This window comes from Lynx rufus, unplaced genomic scaffold (assembly GCF_022079265.1).
Source record: "Lynx rufus isolate CCGP_SWC_20201006 ecotype Redwood Valley unplaced genomic scaffold, mLynRuf1.p SCAF_7, whole genome shotgun sequence".
Taxonomy (NCBI): domain Eukaryota; kingdom Metazoa; phylum Chordata; class Mammalia; order Carnivora; family Felidae; genus Lynx; species Lynx rufus.
Genome location: NW_025814889.1, coordinates 129,696,624 through 129,702,623, shown reverse-complemented (window position 1 = coordinate 129,702,623; position 6,000 = coordinate 129,696,624).

The following is a 6,000-nucleotide window of genomic DNA, read 5'->3' as shown; positions in this document are numbered from 1 at the left end:
CCCTCGTGGGCACTGTCCTCCTCAAACCCCGGGAAAACAGGTGCTCACTTCTATTTTAAAAATCTCTGGGGGTACCTGGGTGGCTCAGTTCCTTAAGGCTCTGACTCTTGATTTCAGCTTGGTTCATGATCTCATGATTCAGGAGCTTGAGCCCCACGTCAGGGTCCAGCTGTCAGTACGGAGCCTGCTTGGGATTCTCTCTCTCCTCTCTCTGGCCTTCCCTTGCTTGTACTCACTCTCTCTCAAAATAAATATATAAAAACTTAAAAAAAAAGGGAGGGGGAGGTTGTTGGGACAGATCCTGATCCAATATGGTTGGTGTCTTTTTTTTTTTTTTTCAACGTTTATTTATTTTTGGGACAGAGAGAGACAGAGCATGAACGGGGGAGGGGCAGAGAGAGAGGGAGACACAGAATCGGAAACAGGCTCCAGGCTCTGAGCCATCAGCCCAGAGCCCGACGCGGGGCTCGAACTCACGGACCGCGAGATCGTGACCTGGCTGAAGTCGGACGCCCAACCGACTGCGCCACCCAGGCGCCCCTATGGTTGGTGTCTTTTTAAAAAAATTTTTAAGTTTATTTCTTTGAGAGAGAGCAAGCACAAGCTGGGGAGGGGCAGAGAGAGGGAGAGACAGAATCCCAAGCAGCCTCCATGCCATCAGGGCAGAGCCTGACATGGGGCTTGAACTCACAAACTGTGAAATCATGACCTGAGTGGAGAGCAAAAGTCAGATGCTTAACTGAGTGCACCCCCCAGGTGCCCCTGTTTTTTTTATAATTCTTTTTTTTCTTTTTTTTTTAGTTTTTTAAAATGTTTTATTTATTTTTGAGACAGAGAGACCGAGCATGAGCAGGGGAGGGGCAGAGAGAGAGGGAGACACAGAATCTGAAACAGACTCCAGGCTCTGGGCTGTCAGCACAGAGCCCGACGCAGGGCTCGAACTCACGAACTGTGAGATCATGACCTGAGCCTAAGTCGGATGCTCAATCGACTGAGCCACCCAGGCACCCCTATAATTCTTTTTTCTAATGTTTTTTATTTTATTTTTCAGAGAGAGAGGCAGAGACAGACAGACAGACAGAGGATCTGAAGTGGGCTCTGATGACAGCAGAGAGCCCGACACGGGGCTCAAACTCATGAACTGCGAGATCATGACCTAAGCCAAAGTTGGATGCTTAACTGACTGAGCCACCCAGGCGGCCTGATTGGTGTCCTTTTAAGAAGAGACTGGGACACACGCAGAGGAATGGCCATGTGAAGACACGGTGGGGAGAAGGCACCCATACACCAGCCAAGGAGTGAGGCCTCAGAGTAAATCAGCCCTGCCAACCCCTGGATCTGGGGCCTCCAGCTTCCAGAGCTGTTCAAGCCCCCGAGTTTGAGGAACTGTTACAGCAGCCCAGATGAGTAGCCACCCCACCCCCTAAATCCAAAGGGCATATTAAAGGCTCATCCACACTGGCCTTTTGCTGAATTCTGGAGGCTACTAGTCACCAGTCTACTACTCCCAGCCGATTCCAACTTCCCACTAAAAGAGCTCTAAAGAGGGGCGCCTGGGTGGCTCAGTCTGTTAAGTGTCAGACTGTGGCTCAGTTCCCGATCTCGTGGTTTGTGGGTTCAAGCCCTGCATCGGGCTCTGTGCTGACAGCTGAGAGCCCGGAGCCCGCTTCAGATTCTGGGTCTCCCTCTCTCTCTTTCTCTGCCTCTCCCCCGCTCACCCTCTGTCTCTCTCAAAAATAAACATTAAAAATAAAATAGCTCTCAAGACTCACAAAACGGGGGTGGGGGGAATCATAAATTGCTTCTTGCAAAGAATTTGGTTTCCAAATAACATGGTGAACGTTGTTCACCAACATTGTGCCAGGGTGTTCTAAATGCTCAGTCAAGGTAGCTGATCCACTGGTCCTAGGGCCTGCCACACGCCCAACCCTACTTTCTTGTTCCATAAACAGTAACATGCACCCAGAGTTCTGAGCCCGCTTTGAAACGCTGAGGTCTGTAACTTCAATATTAGCACTCACTTGAAACTCTTACTGCGAACCCAGCACAGTCCTGAGTGCTTTATAAACATTAACCCACGTTACCCTCACATCCCTCCTTATGATAGAGTTACCCCCAGGTTTATAGGTGAGGAAATGAAGGCTCAGAGAGGTGTCTTGAGTGGCCCAGGGTGGCCAGCTGGAAAGCCACGGAGCTGGGATTTGAACCCAGGCCATTTGGCTCTGAGACGACACTCTCAACCACTGTGCTTTGCTGCCTCATATTTTAAGTGGAAAATGCTTATTTTTGAACTGCACATTACCAAAAGGTGTATCAGAAATCATTATGATGTACTCTTTCGCCTTACCATATCGTGTGGGGAAAAAAATGCCTACTTTTGGGGGCACCTGGGTGGCTCAGTCAGTTAAGCGTCCGACTTGATTTTGGCTCAGGTCATGATCTCATTCTTCATGGAATTGGGCTTCACATCCGGCTCTGTACTGACAGCACGGAGCCTGCTTGGGATTCTCTCTCCCTCTCTCTCTGCCCCTCCCCTGCTTGTGCTCTCCCTCTCTCTCAAAATAAATAAACTTTAAAAAAAGTCTACTTTTGCTCATCCAGTCTTGAAGCTTCCGTTTACGTCAGCTATCAAATAAATGCAAAGCTTTTATATTCATGTTCAAATATATGTGAAAAATAGTTGTTACTATATCCCCAAATGGAAAAGCTTCTTTTACGAACTGATATGTGGAAGACTTGTCTTCTGCATTTTTTTAAATCCAGTATTTTTGGTGGTCTTGTTTCTTACAGACAAGAGAACGGGTTTTAGGCCGGTACCTGTGAGCACTTCTCTGAAATAACCCATTTCAAGTGTGGGCCACCTGTGTTTCCAATGTATAAAAACCCAAACTGGTATCATCCTCTTACACCTTCCTTTATAATATTGGGTTTATAAGTACATGGGCTCTGTAAGATTTGTGATCTGGTGGGCACAGATGAGCAGGCCCAGTGAGGACAGCGTCGAGTTACCTCGGGTCTCCGCAGTGGCTTAAGCCTCCTATCGTTAGGAACCAGGGGCCAACTGTGGGTAGAAACCTAACAATACGTGACTGAGGGCAATGAAAACAGTCTAAGTCTCCAGGGGGCCCGAGTGGCTCAGTCAGGATAGCGTGTGACTTTTTTTTTTCAATGTTTAATTTTATTTTGAGAGAGCGAGAGACAGAGTGCAAACAGAGGAGGGGCAGAGAGAAAGGGAGACACAGAATCAGAAGCGGGCTCCAGGTTCTGAGCGGTCAGCACAGGGCCTGATACTGGGCTCAAACTTGTGAACCGTGAGACCATGACCTGAGCCAAAGTCGGACACTCAACCGAATGAGCCACCCAGGCGCCCCGAGAGCATGTGACTCTTGATCTCAGGGTTGAGTCCAAACCCTACATTGGGTGTAGAGATTACTTTAAAAATGAAATCTTAAGTTGTCTGGGTGGCTCAGATGGTTAAGTGTCAGACTCTTGATTTCGGATCAGGTCATGATCTCGTGGTTCATGGGACCAAGCCCCACATCAGGCTCTGTGCTGACGGCGTGGAGCCTGCTTGGGATTCTGTCTCCCTCTCTCTGTCCCTCCCCTGCTCTCTTTCTCTCAAAAGTAAATAAACTCTTAAAAATAAAACAAGATCTAGGAAACAAAAAACTAAGTTTCCAAACCAACAGGCAGAAGAACTAAATGACAAGCATGCTCCTCCGGTCGCTCCTCATGGACACGGGGGACAGGGTGGCTCCCTTAGTGGGAATAGAAGGGACAAGAGGCACAGAAGCCGGGGGTGGAGTCGGGGGGAGGGGCGCCCAAAGAGGCCTGGAGTCATCAGGGCAGGAAAAGGTGATCTGAGAAGTTCCAGCCCTCCCAGGAGCAGCTCTGTGCCTGAAGGGACTGACTGCATGGACATCTGTCACCTCAGCTAACCCTCACAGCCCTCCTGGGGGGGGAGGACTCTTGGCACCCCCTTTCTATGGATGAGAAAAGAGGAACCAAAACCGAAGATGCAGCCGCCCGCACCACGTGGTGTCCACAGAACAGCCCACGGAGGGCCAGGGGAGGGAGAGGGCCACACCCGCAGCGGGCTGGGGCAAGTGGGAGCGGAGCCCCCACCCGGGTTAGGATCCCTCTCCCCGGAGTTCACGGAGACCCGGCCCGGCCCTGACTCCCAGCCTGGGTGCTCCTTTCCGGGCAGCCTGCACAGCCTCCCACCCCAGCCAGCCACAGGAGATCCCGGCTGCCTCCCTCCTCACCCTTCAGTCTTTGTGGAGGCTCGGGGGCTCCCCGGACGCCCCCAGGATTTTCATGGCGCCAGGCCCTGCTGCTCCCTCCGTGGGACTCCCTCTGTGCCCACCCACCTGAGCCCTGCTCCGCCCTCCCCAGTCACAGCCAAGCCAGTACCCGCTTCGGTCCCTCCATACTGTGCCTGCCGTGCCACATCGCCGGGGACGGGGACTATGCCAGGGCACTCTTCCCCCTGGACCAGCACCTCCTCCAGGCCAGAACCGTGTCTGCCCCGGCACCCCGCTCAGCCCGAGCACGGGGCCTGCCTGGGGAGGGGCTGCTGGAGAGTGACATGGGGGGTTCAGAGCACAGCCAGGTTTGAATCCTGACCCTGCCCTCACTCGCTGTGACACGGGACTCTGAGCCTGTTTCCCCATCTATAAAAGAGGTGACCACGGTGCCCACATCCACAACTGCCAGGGGCTTAAGTGCATCCCAGCTGACGATGTGGGATGACAGAGCCTCCACCCTGCAGTCCCCGCTGATGGGGCACCATCCATCACGGCCGAGACCCCGAGTGAATGCGCTCCCTGGAGAGAGATCCCTCTCCCCCTCCCAGAAACGCGAGCCCTGGCGGCAGGGTTAAAGCTCACCCTGCCTCCCGCACCCCCAAACACAAGAACAGAAGGCTCGGGTCTGCAGCGGATGCTGCCAACACTCGCGTCTCCCCCTGCACAAGATGAAAGGAGCAGAGGATCTGGAAGCGCTCGCGATGCTCTCAGAAGATGGGCGTCCGAACCAGGCGACAAAGAGCTCTTCAGAAGTTCTCCAAATTACCCAAGGAGAAATGGGCTTTGAGCAGGAGTGAATCAGAGGAAAACTGATTGAGCGTCTCTCATCCCTCCATTTCCTGGAACCGGGCAGTTGGAAAGAGCTGTAAGCGGCTGGAAATTGCCACAGGTAAGTACATGAGTGACTCAACAGTGACCACACTGACGCACACAGGTTTCCTGGTCGGGGTTTTAGGAAGATCGTATAATCGGACTTTCAGTTCGCGGCGGTCTTCGTTTTAACATGGTGCTTATTTTTAGACACTGTATCTGCTAGTAATTTAATAGAATGAAATGTGTAATGCATTTCTGAATTCATGCTTTGCTTGAGGTTCTGCATTCCTAAATGTATCTTAAGTGGCAAATATCTTATTTCGTGGATTTTTCGTGAATTTTACGAACTATACCCTTTTATTGGTATTACGGTATTAAGCAAAATAATGACAAACAACGAGGACTATTGATTTTCTCCGATACTGCTGTTACTCGTGCTTTCTACCATTCAAACCTCACAACCTGCGGTGCTGAATCCTATGACTTCCAGCTCACTGATGCTAAATTCAGGTGCACACAGGCCAATGGGACAGAACAGGGAGTCCAGAAATAAACCCAGGCATACACGGTCCATTAGTTCAGGACAGAGGAGACAAGAACATGCGATGGGGACAGGACAGTCTCTCCAGGCAGCAGTGCTGAAAAACTGGAGATCCATGTGCAAAAGAAATTGGACCACTATCTCATACCACACAAGCTAACTCAAAATGGGTTAAAGAAGGAAGAAAGACCTGAAGCCACAAGGCCTTAGAAAACAGGGAAACTTCTGGACATGGGCCTTGGTGAGGACTTTTTAAATCTGACACCAAAAGCAGAGGCAACAAAAGTAGAACAAAGAGGTGAAGGGACCACATCAAACTAAAAAGCTTCTGCATGGAGA